General features: G+C 38.6%; 1 pseudogene; it reads right to left on the bottom strand.

Moving 5' to 3' along the window:
• Positions 1-6,948: 6,948 nt before the first annotated feature.
• Positions 6,949-13,460, bottom strand: part of LOC149192064 (protein rough sheath 2-like) — a 115,723-nt pseudogene continuing 109,211 nt past the window's right edge.

The raw sequence follows: 13,460 nt of genomic DNA, 5'->3' as shown, positions 1-13,460 counted from the left end.
TACAAGGAAACCTAACTTTACCCTTTTTCCCAGGAACCTGACTATCACTGGTTGATGGATCAATGGAAAGTTGATGAGATTTTTCTGACCATACTTCCAAGACCTTTGGAATTCCAGGACAATTGACAAGGAAGTGGTCACCCTTACAAATCCTGCAAGGGTATTTGGGTTTACGATGCATGTCGGAATTTTCCTCAACACAACTAACACTTATAGCCATGGTTGGTTGGTTGACTTCTTTCTTATCTTGCTTCTTCTTCTTCTTCTTCTTCTTCCCTTTCTTCTTCTTCTTAGCCTCCTGGTTACTAGCATCAAGGCTTTTACTAGGCGAAGAGGAAGAAATGGAGGAAGAAAAATTAGGCGAAGAAGGTAAAGGGTCAACAGAAGGTTGGTGATGTTGAGATGGTGAACTCTGTTGAGGTGAAGCATCCGGTTGAGATGGAACAATTGGAGTACTTTGGGCCAACGAAGTTGAAAATAACCATATCGGTAATCCTATTGTAAATCCAGGTAATGACAAAGTAGCCATATAAGGAGGACCAACATTTCCAAAGTAAGGAAAAGTACTAGGATTCTCGTTAGGAGGGGTTCCTAGGTTGGTAAATTCTGGAACATTTGCCATTATATTCAACTTCAGTGAATTTTATTAACAATTTAAAACTTAAAATTAACAAGTCACAATTCACACCTAACAATTAAAATTCACAATTCACACCTATGGTCTCTAAAAGTAAAAACAAACAAATTAACACGCGCTATTAAATCTAGGAGTCAAACCACACACAAACAGTATTCTTCCGGACTAAAAACGCTAGTTGGTGATGAAGCCCAACCTCCCTGGATTCAGTACAGAAATGGCGGGTGGAACAGTTACGCCGACAACCTGCTTAATGAATAGACTGGACCAAGTTCCTCCACTTTAACCGTCTCGAGTGAAGTGAACCCCCCAGAAAATCCAAGTGAGTATAGCCGACGTCTGCTCCAGGTACAGTGGGACCTTCCCTCCACCGTCACCTTGGGTAGAATCCTAGAGATTATGGTCACTAAGGTTACCAATCACAACAATTACACCTGGGGGAACAGTCTAAACTCCGACAGCACGCAAGGGCAGAGTAACAAGCTCAATCCCCTTACCGGCTCCTTGACAATAATCCAAGGTTTACCGATAAGTGACCCCTGGCTCCTCGACAATGGTTAATCCGAGGTTTACCGTTTGTAATACGTACTGTCTGGCGTCGTTCCCAACGAGGGAGGAATGATCCCCTCACTGGTTCGGACACGAGCTCGTGCTTCTCCTTTAAGAGGAGCTTTCCCAGAGTGTGACTGAAATAATTGGATTTGATCTACTCAAGATAAACTATCTATTTGGTTTTGTAGTCTTGGAGAGTTAAGTACTCACCTACTCCAAGACCCTAGCCTAAGCTATGTTGGTGTTTCAGAGCCCTAGAAAAATAAAAATTACTAGATGAATTTTAATTAAGCGCTGTGTTATTAAGGCTGTTATTACTCAAATGGGTAAATGGAGATGAAACCAATGGTGTTATGACCCGACTCAACTGAATGCGATCGAATATGATAATGTAATCTTTTCAATTCGATGAATCCTAACTAAAGTAAGGAGAGAGTTTCCATTCACTTCCAACAATGCAAAAAATTGATCATTAAGAGAAAAGATAACAAATTCTCTAATGCACTAATTTTATCAAGAAAAACTAATGCAAATCAATTCCAAACCATTTTTTTATTTTTATTTTTGTGTAAATTCAAATCAAAGAAAATTGATCTAAATCTACGATTGATTTTCCAGAATGTAAACTATGCAATTGTAATCTATGCACAATTCACTCGAAAAGTATGCAAATGTAATCTATGCACATTTTTCATTCATATTCCGAAAATGAGAATTCTAATTATGCAAATGTGATCTATGCAAGAGAATTCTCAGACACAAGACGATTCTAATGTGATCTAAGAACCAATCAAGTGCAAGTCGAGAAAATTGGGTGAGAGTTCCAAAGATCAAAACATAAAAACACTCAAAGGCGATTAACACTCATACACAATTTAGCCCCCCCCGGCGAATGAGGGGGAATTTTTTTTGCAAAAACAGAAGCAAAAAGATGCAAAATTGTGAAAGAACTGAGAGAAACCTCCAAGTAATGACCAAAGGAAATCAAATCAAGAAATTCTGAAGAAAGAGACTCAAAACACCCAATTGATGAAAGTTAAGAGCAGGAACAAGCTTAGGTGAAGATCTTTGACAGGGTACTAAAGGATCTGGGCAGAAAACACTAAGAAAAAACAAAATCTAAAAGCAATTAAAGCAAAAATGGAGTTTTCTTAAATTTTTACAGGAAGACGCAGGAAACCCGTTAGAACAGGCGCGGGCCCGCTCTGTGCAAACGGCAACAGCGCGTCCAAAGACGCACTGTGCAGTACTCAGAGGGTGCGTCCTTCTCGAAAAGTTAAGAAAAACCAAATCTAACTAAATCTAAAGCTAAGCCACCCAAGTACTAATTCTCACAGTCAAAAACCAGAAAATAAAAATGATTTTCTCAGAGCAAAGTTCATTCAAAGGAAAAATCTTTTTCATTAATGGAATCCCCAGCGGAGTCGCCAATTTGTCACACGGAATCTGTCAAGGGTGCCGACACGACTCACCTTCCTAGAAGTCTAAGACATTCTAATGACAAACAAGACAAAAAGGAGTGATCTTTCTCTAAATACACCTTTTACAACATGAAGATTACAAGTGTTTAGGCTTACCTTATTCCAAAACGCTGTTGTTGTAGTTTGTCCTTGCCAATCCGGATGAGCTCCTCCTTCAAGTCAATTCCTGCAACCACAAACAATCAAACAATTACCAAGCACTTGCATTTCATATAATAAAACATATATTCAACATGCAGACCAAGGAACACATGAAATAACTCATTAACACAAGCTATTGAGAAAAATAAACCAGTTTGTATTAATAACGAAACAAAGAAACTCTTACAACCTGGCCTTGGTGTTGTGCAAGTTCCTCCCAGGGTCCATCAAGGGTTTTCCTCTACTTTGACAAAGTTCACCCACTTCCAAGTAGAATCAAATGAAGACAATCTCTCCTCACAAAGGCTCTAATGGAAGACCTAAATCCTGCAGCATTTACCCAAAGAAAATGTATAGCTCCAACCTCCTCTCCTTCTGGCTCAATGCCTTTATTTATAGTGCTGTAAAGAGGTTATTCAGGTCCACTATCAATGGGATCATCCCCCTCTTTGGGTGGGATAGCTCCCTTATTGATGGGATAAGTTCCTCCTTAATAGAGATACATGAACCAACTGGAGGTGCATCCATTTCATCAAACCGACCTCTAGAATGTTCTAGAAGTAACCACAAGTAACTTTTTCAAGATAAAACTCGCGCATTTTGCCTTTTACAGAGGGACGCACCTGCCCCTTAACATACAGAGCGTCCATGGACGCAGATTTTGTGAACATGGTCAGCGTCCCCGCAGGTAAGGCTAGAGAGAACCTGCGACCCCAGAGATAAACATAGTTTTTACAAGACTTTCTCTCTTCTTTGAGTTTGAGATGGATAACAGAGGCATAGACTTGCCTAAGAGGGTAGCATGACTGTTGATTTGAGCCATACTAACTGTAAGTAGTCAAGGTGACATTTTTTAGTGTAACACTCCTGAACTAATTTTCGGCCCAGAAGTTGATGGAAAGACAACAGTTACAGGAATCTTACCTTTTTATGTCAGCCTGCATGTTCATGATAAGATATTACACAATGCAATGTTTGACTCAGGTGCCTCTCACAACCTGATGCCCAAATCAGTCATGGAAAGATTAAATCTAGATATTACAAGACCGTATAAGGACCTATTCTCATTTGACTCCAGCCAAGTTAAGTGTTTAGGCCTGATAAAAGATCTCTGTGTGTCACTTGTCCAATACCCCAATAAGACAATCTTGATGGATGTTGTAGTGGCTGATATCCCACCCAAGTATGGAATGTTGTTGTCAAGATCATGGGGGGCTAAACTCCAAGGTTCCTTGCAGTTAGACATGTCATATGCCACCATCTCTGTCTTTGGGCAACCAAAGAGACTATACAGAGAAACCCTCATGAAATACATGGTCAGCAGTGAAGAAAAACCTCAAAACTTTCCCATATATGCTGTCCATTCTGACATAGACTCATATATTCTCTTCAATGATAATATAGGTCCTACAAATGATGATGAAACCAATACACCCGAACAAGATTAGGATATAAATGAACAAACTGCTGTTCTAGAAATAATGGTTGAGCAATCAATAAACCAAACTGTTCAAGAAGAAAAACCAAGGATCAGCCAAGATCTCAAGTTGTTGATGCCAAGTCCCATACTAGCTGACAATTCTTCCCTTAACCAAGATGTCCTATGGTTCCTTGAATTTGATGGGTCAATCAACAAATTAGGGGCAGGAGCTGGGGTGTGGATTCATAACAAACAAAACAATCATGCAGAAGGCCGAGCTTATAGGCTAAACTTCAGGTGCACCAACAATATGGAAGAATATGAAGCTCTTTTACTAGGCCTCAAACTAGTAAAATCCTTACAAGCCACAAAAGTTTCAATCATGGGAGATTCAGACCTAATTATCCAACAAGTAAAGGGGAATTTTGTCACTAATGACAAAATATTGAGATCTTATAGGTCTGCTGCTACTGAAATACTAAATTCCTTCACTGAATTTCAAATTACCAAAATTTCTAGAACCCATAATCTTCATGCTCATAGTTTGGCCACATTTGCAAGTACCTGTAAACTACCTTTTGAACCCAAGCATTGTTTTATAGCTGAGATAAAACACAGACCTTCTGTCCCAAACAATGTTAAAGATTGGCAAGTGTTTGAGGATGATACACAAATAAATAACTTCTTGACCTTGCAGCAAGAATTCTCAGGACTAAACATTGATACAGAGGCTGCAAGTGAGTTACAAACACTGAATGAACAGAACCACAAGGCAATATCATCCAAAACAGTTAATCAAATGCTACATCCAACAATTTTCAACAAAGACAACATACAGGAAATCAAACAAATCAGTTGTGAGGAAGTAGCTGATGTTGAAGCTGAAGTTATACAATTGAAAGACAATTTTCTTCCAACAGGCCTAACTCCATTAGAGGACATTTTTGACTCAAATGATGTCCCTAGAAAACCAAAAATGCAGCCCCTTAATGCTGCCATTGAGGAATGTAACTTTGGAACTGTTGAGAAGCCCAAGATAATAAAATTGTCTGCATCCTTACCTCCTGATCAGAAGCCTAAATACATTGACCTCTTCAAGGAGTTTCAAGATGTCTTTGCATGGAGTTATGAGGATTTAAAATCCTATGAAACCTCTGTTATCCAACACACAATCCCTCTCAAGCCCAATGAAAAGCCATTCAAGAAAAAATTGAGAAGGATCAATCCCATGCTTCTCCCTTCAATTGAGAAAGAGCTACAAAAAATGTTTAAAGCCGGTATTATAGCACCGATCAGGTTTTCAGACTGGATTTCAAATTTGGTGCCCACAAGAAAGAAAACTGGTGAAATCAGACTTTGTGTTGATCTAAGGAATTGAAACCAAGTATCCCTCAAGGATAATTATCCGTTACCTAAAATGGATCACATTCTCCAAAGAGTGGTAGGGGCTTCAAGGATCTCATTACTTGATGGATTCTCAGGCTTTAATCAAATCCTAGTACACCCTGATGATCAAGACAAAACCGCATTCACAACCCCATGGGGAACTTTCAAATATGTAAAAATGCCTTTTGGATTGAAAAATGCAGGGGCTACATTTCAAAGATCAATGGATATTGCTTTTGCCAAAGAGATTCATGACTTCCTTGTCATTTATTTAGATGACCTCACACCTTTCTCAAAATCTGACCAAGAACACTTGAAACATTTGAGACAAATATTCTTAACATGTAGGAAATACAAAATTTCCTTGAATCCCAAGAAGTCTCTATTTGGTTTGGAAGAAGGTAAGCTGTTAGGGCATATCATTTCAAAGGATGGAATTAGAATTGACCCAGACAGGATACAAGCTATCTTACAAATGCCCCACCCAAGAAACATCAAAGAATTACAAGCCTTCTTGGGAAAGATTAACGTTTTAAGGAGGTTTATCCCAAACTTAGCAGAATTGATCAGATTGTTAGCCTCTCTCATAAAACAATAATAAATCCAAAAATAAATTAATTAATTAAAAATTCCAAGTTAGGAATTTGTGCCTAACTCTTGGGTTGTTCCTCTAAGATAGGAGTTAGTTTAGGTAACTCCTATATTGGTGTGTCTGGTGAGAAATTATCTCAACCAAAGGAGAAATTATCTCAACCAAAGGTGTCTAAGATAGCACACACTATCTTGAGAACGCTGTCTCTCATCTATTTATTTGTAACACTATATTCAATTTTGTAATGGTAATGTAAGAATGTGTAATGAGAGAGAAGCATGAGGCTTCAGCCTTTTTCTGTCAATATTTTGTCTCTGGTTTTTATATGTGTTTTCCTATAATGTGTTTGAGTTAATCTCATTCTCATCATGTGGTATCAGAGCAGCAAGACCGAGGGACATGTATGCTGGTTTGAAAGGCGTGACTGATGGAAAGTCGTCATGTGCTACCAGACTGAGGGAGAGTAGCAGTTGTGGACGCATTAATAAAAATAACAGTCGCTCCAACAACTCCCTTTACAATTACATTCAGCTCAGGGGATGTAAGAAAAGTTATCACGGGACCTCGTGAAACAGATAAGCAGCAGGAACGGCTATTCCATCGTATAGTGCAGGGCAACAATTTGCAGTTGGTCGTGGGAGCTCAGTACAAGCGATGACTACGCAGGCTGGAGCTCTGAACTGAGTTATGGGTGACTTTGGATCCAAAGGGTCAATAATATTTGATGCAGATATCACAATCACGGTGTCCCCAATTCATTTTCATGGTCTCCAGAAGGCATTGCAGCAATAGATGGTAAAGTACAACTGTTGGGAGTAGCCAATTTCTTTTGCCTTTGCATGTATTTTTTCTGCAAATTTTTCAGGAATATCATCATATTTGCCTCCCTCAATTTTGTGACTGGGAGAATCTGTGTTGCTTCTTTCATCCGTGTCTTTGGGCTTGTCTTGTTTATCTCTGTAAACCTCCCACCATTTTCCCAACCTCTTGGCCGTTGTTCAGGCACTTGGCTCTCAATTTTCTTCCACCTGTACCGTATTTTCCTTGAATATTTACCACGAGTTGCTGATCGTCTTCAGATAATGAGCCTCTCTTAATTCCAGGTTTTAAGTAGTTCTTCCAACTCTCTGCACAGGACTTGGGATCTTTGTCCAGGCCTTTATTTATAATTCTTCGTGATACATGGTTCTATTCTTGTTGGTCGTATTGATTCACTCAGGCATTTAGTGGAGAATCCTGTTCAGACACAACTGAAAATAAATTTGCATAGAGAAATTGAAATTGCAATGAAAATCCATTTGGGTAAAGAAATTGTTGAATCAAAGAGGCAGAAATCACCCAATTCTGGGAGAAACTGAGATCAACGGTCCTAAGACATGTCACACTTTTGGGATTCTGAGATAAATCCCATACAAGATTGTGCCATGAATCGAACCTAAGTTGGTTGCCTATTATGCCTGCGTCCCATGCATTACTTCTCGTGGTTGCGTTACTTCCAGTGACAACGCAAACGCTGAAGGAAAGCATGGAATTGTTTGACTGATCCGCGTGGAAACTACAAGTAATGCTTAAGTTTCATTGAAGCATTGATGCGTTGATTCAAAGCATGTCGTTGAAGTGAATGACCTCCAACTCTTCTAGCTTTCACATCGTCAGGTAGATCAAATTTTCAAAGTCAAAACATTTTAAAGCCCTCTTAATGGAGTAATATTTTTAAAGGTTTTATGCTGGGAAAATGCGCATTTCCAAAACGTGAGCTTTTACTTGTATTTTTCTTAAGCCTGATGCATAAAAACGAATGAGTGGTGTAATATGAAATGGAGATAAAAACGAATGAGTGGTGTAATGTGAAGTGGAGATTTTATTATGTTTGAGTGGGCATAAGTTAGTTAAAGTGTGTTTTGGAGAGATAAGGAGTGGAAAATATTTTTTTAATTTTTGTAATGAGGTATGCCGTTTAAAGTGTAAATTTTTTGGAGTGCTTTTGGGAGATATAAGGAGTGACATAAGAAAGAAGATAAGTGGCTTTCTTTGAGAGAAATTCTTTTTTGTAATCCAAAGTAATATTTTACTTTGAGAGTGAGTGAGTGCAGGTAGTTTTTTGCAGACATTTTCTTCTTTCAAAAATTCTAGAACTCTGATTCCATGAAGATGTTGTGAAGTTGAACGCTTATGTACTCCAAAATTTAATAAAGACATATTATTTGTGGTGATTGTGTCCTAGATCCGCCCGAAATTGAATAAGGGGATCTTAGGTACACGAAGAGTGTATTGATGATGGTGTATACTTCATGTTGTTGCTTTTTTATTTTCTGTCTAGTTTTGACACATAAATGATCTCATTTTACACACATAAAGTTCAATGCAAGCAAGCACAACACTTGTAAAAGAATAGCGTCAAGGAAGGACAATTGAACTTGACACTTGCATCTGTGCAAATACAACTCATAATCATAGATTGTCAACATCAACATTCTACATCAACAAGCAACTTCACTTAATCAAGTTAAAGCATTTCAAAGCAAAGTCTACATCAACATTCTTGCAAACAAATTTAAGAACTTGTGAATCAAATTCCAATTACATTGCATTGTATGGGTGCATTCTTGGTTGAAACCGACACCCACGTTTTGATTTGATCAGAAGTCAAGCACGTCCATTCTCTTCAACTTAGTCAAATTAAGACAAGTGAATTCCTTGTTTTATGTGAGTCATTACAATCATTGTAAGCTTTTTTGGGTGCATTTTCGACAGTGTTCGACACCCTTTCTTTAAGCAGACTCTATTGAATGTACGAATTTTAATTCTAAAGCAAATAAGAAACAAGTTCACAATCATCATCAAGCGAGTGTGCCAGTGAAGTCCCATAGCAAGCGAGCCTGTCATTTAAGTAAAGTGAAACAAAATCAAGTGCACGACATCTACAACAAGAGAGCCTGATTTCAAGTGCGCAAGTTCAGATGGCGCAGCATATTCAGTTGTTAAACATTCTTCACAATTTGATCATCTCCAATGATGAAGACATGGTGCACGTCAGCAAAGAAACTCTTGCTGATATTTCACGGCATCTACAGTGGTTGTCAGACTGAAAGTCTCGATAATATCAGCAAAGCAGCCAGTGGGCATCTTCATCAGCCAGTGGGCATTTGTCATCAGCAATGAGCATTAGCAAATTCGCCAGTGGGCGATCGACAGCCAAAGAAGCAGTGAGCAGCTTTCATCATAGCAAAAGCAACATTGAGTTGTTTTTCGACATCTTCAGCCAGTGGGCGATCATCATCAGCAAATACGCCAGTGGGCGTTCATCAAATTGTGTCAGTGGACACCGGATGCTGTTTTCAAGCAAAGGATAGTTGGATCCTTTTGTGGCTTGGCACATGATGGAGTTGTCAAGCGTCCTTCAGAGATGAATCAAGCATGCAGCTGATTCATGTTCTCTTCAGATTTGAGTTTTTTCCAGCATCCAGTTTTGGCGGTTTTTTCAGGCAATGTTTTTGAGGATCAACATGAGAACTTGGAAGATGGTTCCTCGATCTTATTTTGGATTTATCATTGAAGGGGGTAATGTTAGCCTCTCTCATAAAACAATAATAAATCCAAAAATAAATTAATTAATTAAAAATTCCAAGTTAGGAATTTGTGCCTAACTCTTGGGTTGTTCCTCTAAGATAGGAGTTAGTTTAGGTAACTCCTATATTGGTGTGTCTGGTGAGAAATTATCTCAACCAAAGGAGAAATTATCTCAACCAAAGGTGTCTAAGATAGCACACACTATCTTGAGAACACTGTCTCTCATCTATTTATTTGTAACACTATATTCAATTTTGTAATGGTAATATAAGAATGTGTAATGAGAGAGAAGCATGAGGCTTCAGCCTTTTTCCGTCAATATTTTGTCTCTGGTTTTTATATGTGTTTTCCTGTAATGTGTTTGAGTTAATCTCATTCTCATCACAGATTACTAAACAACATGCTAAAGAAGGATTCAAAAGTGAAATGGACAGTAGAAGCCAACCAAGCTTTTGAAGGTATAAAATTGGCCCTTACCCAAACCCCAGTCTTAACAAATCCTCAATTTGATAGAGAATTTATCATTTTCTCTTTTGCTTCCTAGCATACCATTGTTGCTGTCTTATTACAGAAAGATGACCAAGGAAATGAGAAACCCATTGCTTTCTTTAGTAGAGCTCTTAGAGATGCACCTCTGAAATATCAGATCATGGACAGGCAAGCTTATGCTTTGGTCAAGGCCATTAAAGACTTTAGGATCTACATCCTGTACTCCCATGTTATAGCTTATGTGCCAAGTCCCATTGTGAAAGACATACTCACTCAAGAAAAATTAGAGGGCAGAAGAGGAAAATGGATTGCCAACATCTTGGAATTTGATATTGAAATAAAACCTACAAAACTGATAAAAGGGCAAGGTTTGGCCAAATTAATGACATAGGCAAACTTCCAAGCCTTAGACATAAACCAGCTGGACAATGAACCGGAGTTGGCGACTCCAAAGATCAATGTAGCCTTTGAACAATCCTCTTGGTACTCTGATATTTGTTATGTAGTGCAAAACCTGTGTGCTCCCCCAAGATTGTCCAAAACTAAATGTAGGTTCCTAAAAATGAAAGTTTCAATATTTCGTGTCATGGATGGCAATTTGCTTTGGAAAAACCATGAGGGTATATTGTTAAACTGCTTAATTGAGAATGAGACTAACAATGTCATGAAAGAATTTCATGCAGGTGATTGTGGTGGACACTTGTATTGGAATTCCACTGTGGATAAGATATTGAGGGCTGGTTACTATTGGCCCACTGTTTTCCCTGATGTCAAAAAATTTACCACCTCATGTCATAAATGCCAAGTATTTGAGGGAAAGAGAAAGTTACTGCCACTTCCCTTGAGGCCTATTGCAACAGAGAGACCTTTTCAACAATGGGGCTTGGATTTCATTCGGGAAATTCATCCCTCATCTTCAGGCCAACATAGATGGATTCTAACAGCCACAGACTACTTTACTAAGTGGATTGAAGTTGTCCCATGCAGACAAGCAAATGATTCCACTATCATTCAGTTCCTTGAGACCAATATCCTTTCTAGGTTTGGTTGTCCTGATAAGATCATAACAGACAATGTTGTTGCCTTCAGATCTAAGAAGATGGTGAACTTCTGCCAAAAATTCCACATTACCTTGGGCCATTCTACTGCATACTATCCCCAAGGAAATGGCCTAGCTGAATCATCAAATAAAAGCCTTGTAAACATCATAAAGAAGGTGTTGGAAGAAAATAAGAAGAATTGCCATAAGAAGCTGGTCAATGCCTTATGGGCAGATAGACTAACAACCAAGAGATCAATTGGGGTCAGCCCATATGAGTTAGTCTATGGATTAGAAGCCAGATTTCCTTCATCACTAGGGGTTCTTGTTATGAAACTACTTCAAGAAAGTCAAGCTGAGCCCAATGACATGCAAAGAAGGATCAATCAAATAATATGTTTGCAGCAAACTAGAGACCAAGTTTATAGCAGAGTTCAAGTATTACAAGAAAAGTTAAAAAAGGCTTTTGATATAAGGACTAAGGCTGAAGATTTCAACATTGGTGACAAAGTCCTCAAGTGGGATTCAAGAAGGGAAGATAAAGGAAAACATGGAAAATTTGACTCCCTTTGGAGAGGACCATTTGCTGTTCAAGCAGTGCAAGGAAATAATACTTACTTCCTTAAGAATCTCGATGAAATTGATTTGGATGAAGGTCCTGTGAATGGCAGGATGTTGAAGCACTATTTTGACTACTATCCATGAGTGTAGCCTAATTCTCCCTTGTACATACTCAGGTGTATATATTACTTTCTGTTAACATGTAAAAAATGCAGTTTTTCAAGTTTTGTGAATTATCAGCAAAAGGCAAATAAGTTCAGAGATCTACCAAGAGGGGAAGAGCACAATTTTGAGATTTCAAAGAGCAATACTCCAAGTTTTGGTAAAAGAAATCTAGGGCCAAGGCATTCTGACCTGCTGTTCTTGGTCTTTCAAATGGAAAAACCATCCCCATGTGGAGCCATTGTTAGCTACCTATACCAATAGGTTTCATATATCATTATTGCCAAAGAAAGTTCCAAATATGCTCTGCTTTGGTGATGCAAAGATCCCATATTTTCAAGAGAAGGCAATATGTGTATATAGCTTAATGTTGACTCAATGTTGGATGGATGGTCCAACAGCCTAATCTGGATCATGCCATGTTTCAATTTTCTGTTGTAGAATAGAGAAAGAAGTGTGTCCAAACTGTTTAATCTTGGCAGACCAGTAGTTAGGTAGAGAATTAAGGTTCCCAACTTCTTAATCTGGGACCTTGGAAGCAATAAGGGTAGTTCTAAATAGAAAAGCAAAAGAAAAAGCCAAAAGAAAATAAAAGGCACATGAGGGTTTGCAAGTCTAGGTGCACCCTCCATAAAGAAACAGAAAATGCTAGGTCAGTAGATGAGTAGGTAGAGGGGGTTGCAGAAATGCCATTCCTTTCAATTGAATTTTGCTGGTCTAACATAAAGGAAACATCAGTGGGTAGAGAAGTTCCTCTTCTCCATCATCTTGCAGCAATACAAAGAAGCATGTCTAACTTCTTGTTTCCCCCCCCCTCACTTTCATTGCTAACATCCCTACACCAGTTATGTTCATGAAAGAAAATCAAGGTTTTATGGTGGTTCTTGTTTCTTTAAAAGCCACATTTCTTGTCTAAAATTCTTTTCATTTTGATCTACTTCCTAAACTAAGTTGATTTCATATAAAACGTAGTGTTTTTCCCCCTCATCCACCTTTTCCACTTATATTAACCCCTAACTTCTACTATTTAACTCCTTATACCCCCTATTCCCCCTATTACTATGTAAATTATGCAAAAAACCCCAAAATACCTATGTATCCCCTTCCCTGAGCATTATAGCTCTAAGTTTGGTTTTAAATGGTTTAAGCGCTAAAAAATTATAGCGCGACCCAAAGAGCGCTGATATATTAATCCTGGGATTAATCCAAGATCCGCTTGGACTAATAACCTTAATCCGGCTTTGTTAATAAACCCGCGCATAATACATTTTTCCCGTAACACAGCTTGAAAACCCACTTTCCTAAAGTTTCCGCCGGGCGCGCATTTCACAAAAAACATTATTTTATTCCCCTGCCCACTGCCGTATCACCCTGACAACTTGATGACCCGTCGACCGTCGGATCTGGGTTTTCCCATCCGACGGCCCATA

Source organism: Pinus tabuliformis, chromosome 2_2 (assembly GCF_031772625.1).
Source record: "Pinus tabuliformis cultivar Carrire ecotype Pingquan chromosome 2_2, CPIR1, whole genome shotgun sequence".
In the NCBI taxonomy this organism is placed as follows: Eukaryota; Viridiplantae; Streptophyta; class Pinopsida; order Pinales; family Pinaceae; genus Pinus; species Pinus tabuliformis.
This window is presented reverse-complemented; position numbering and strand designations above follow the sequence as displayed.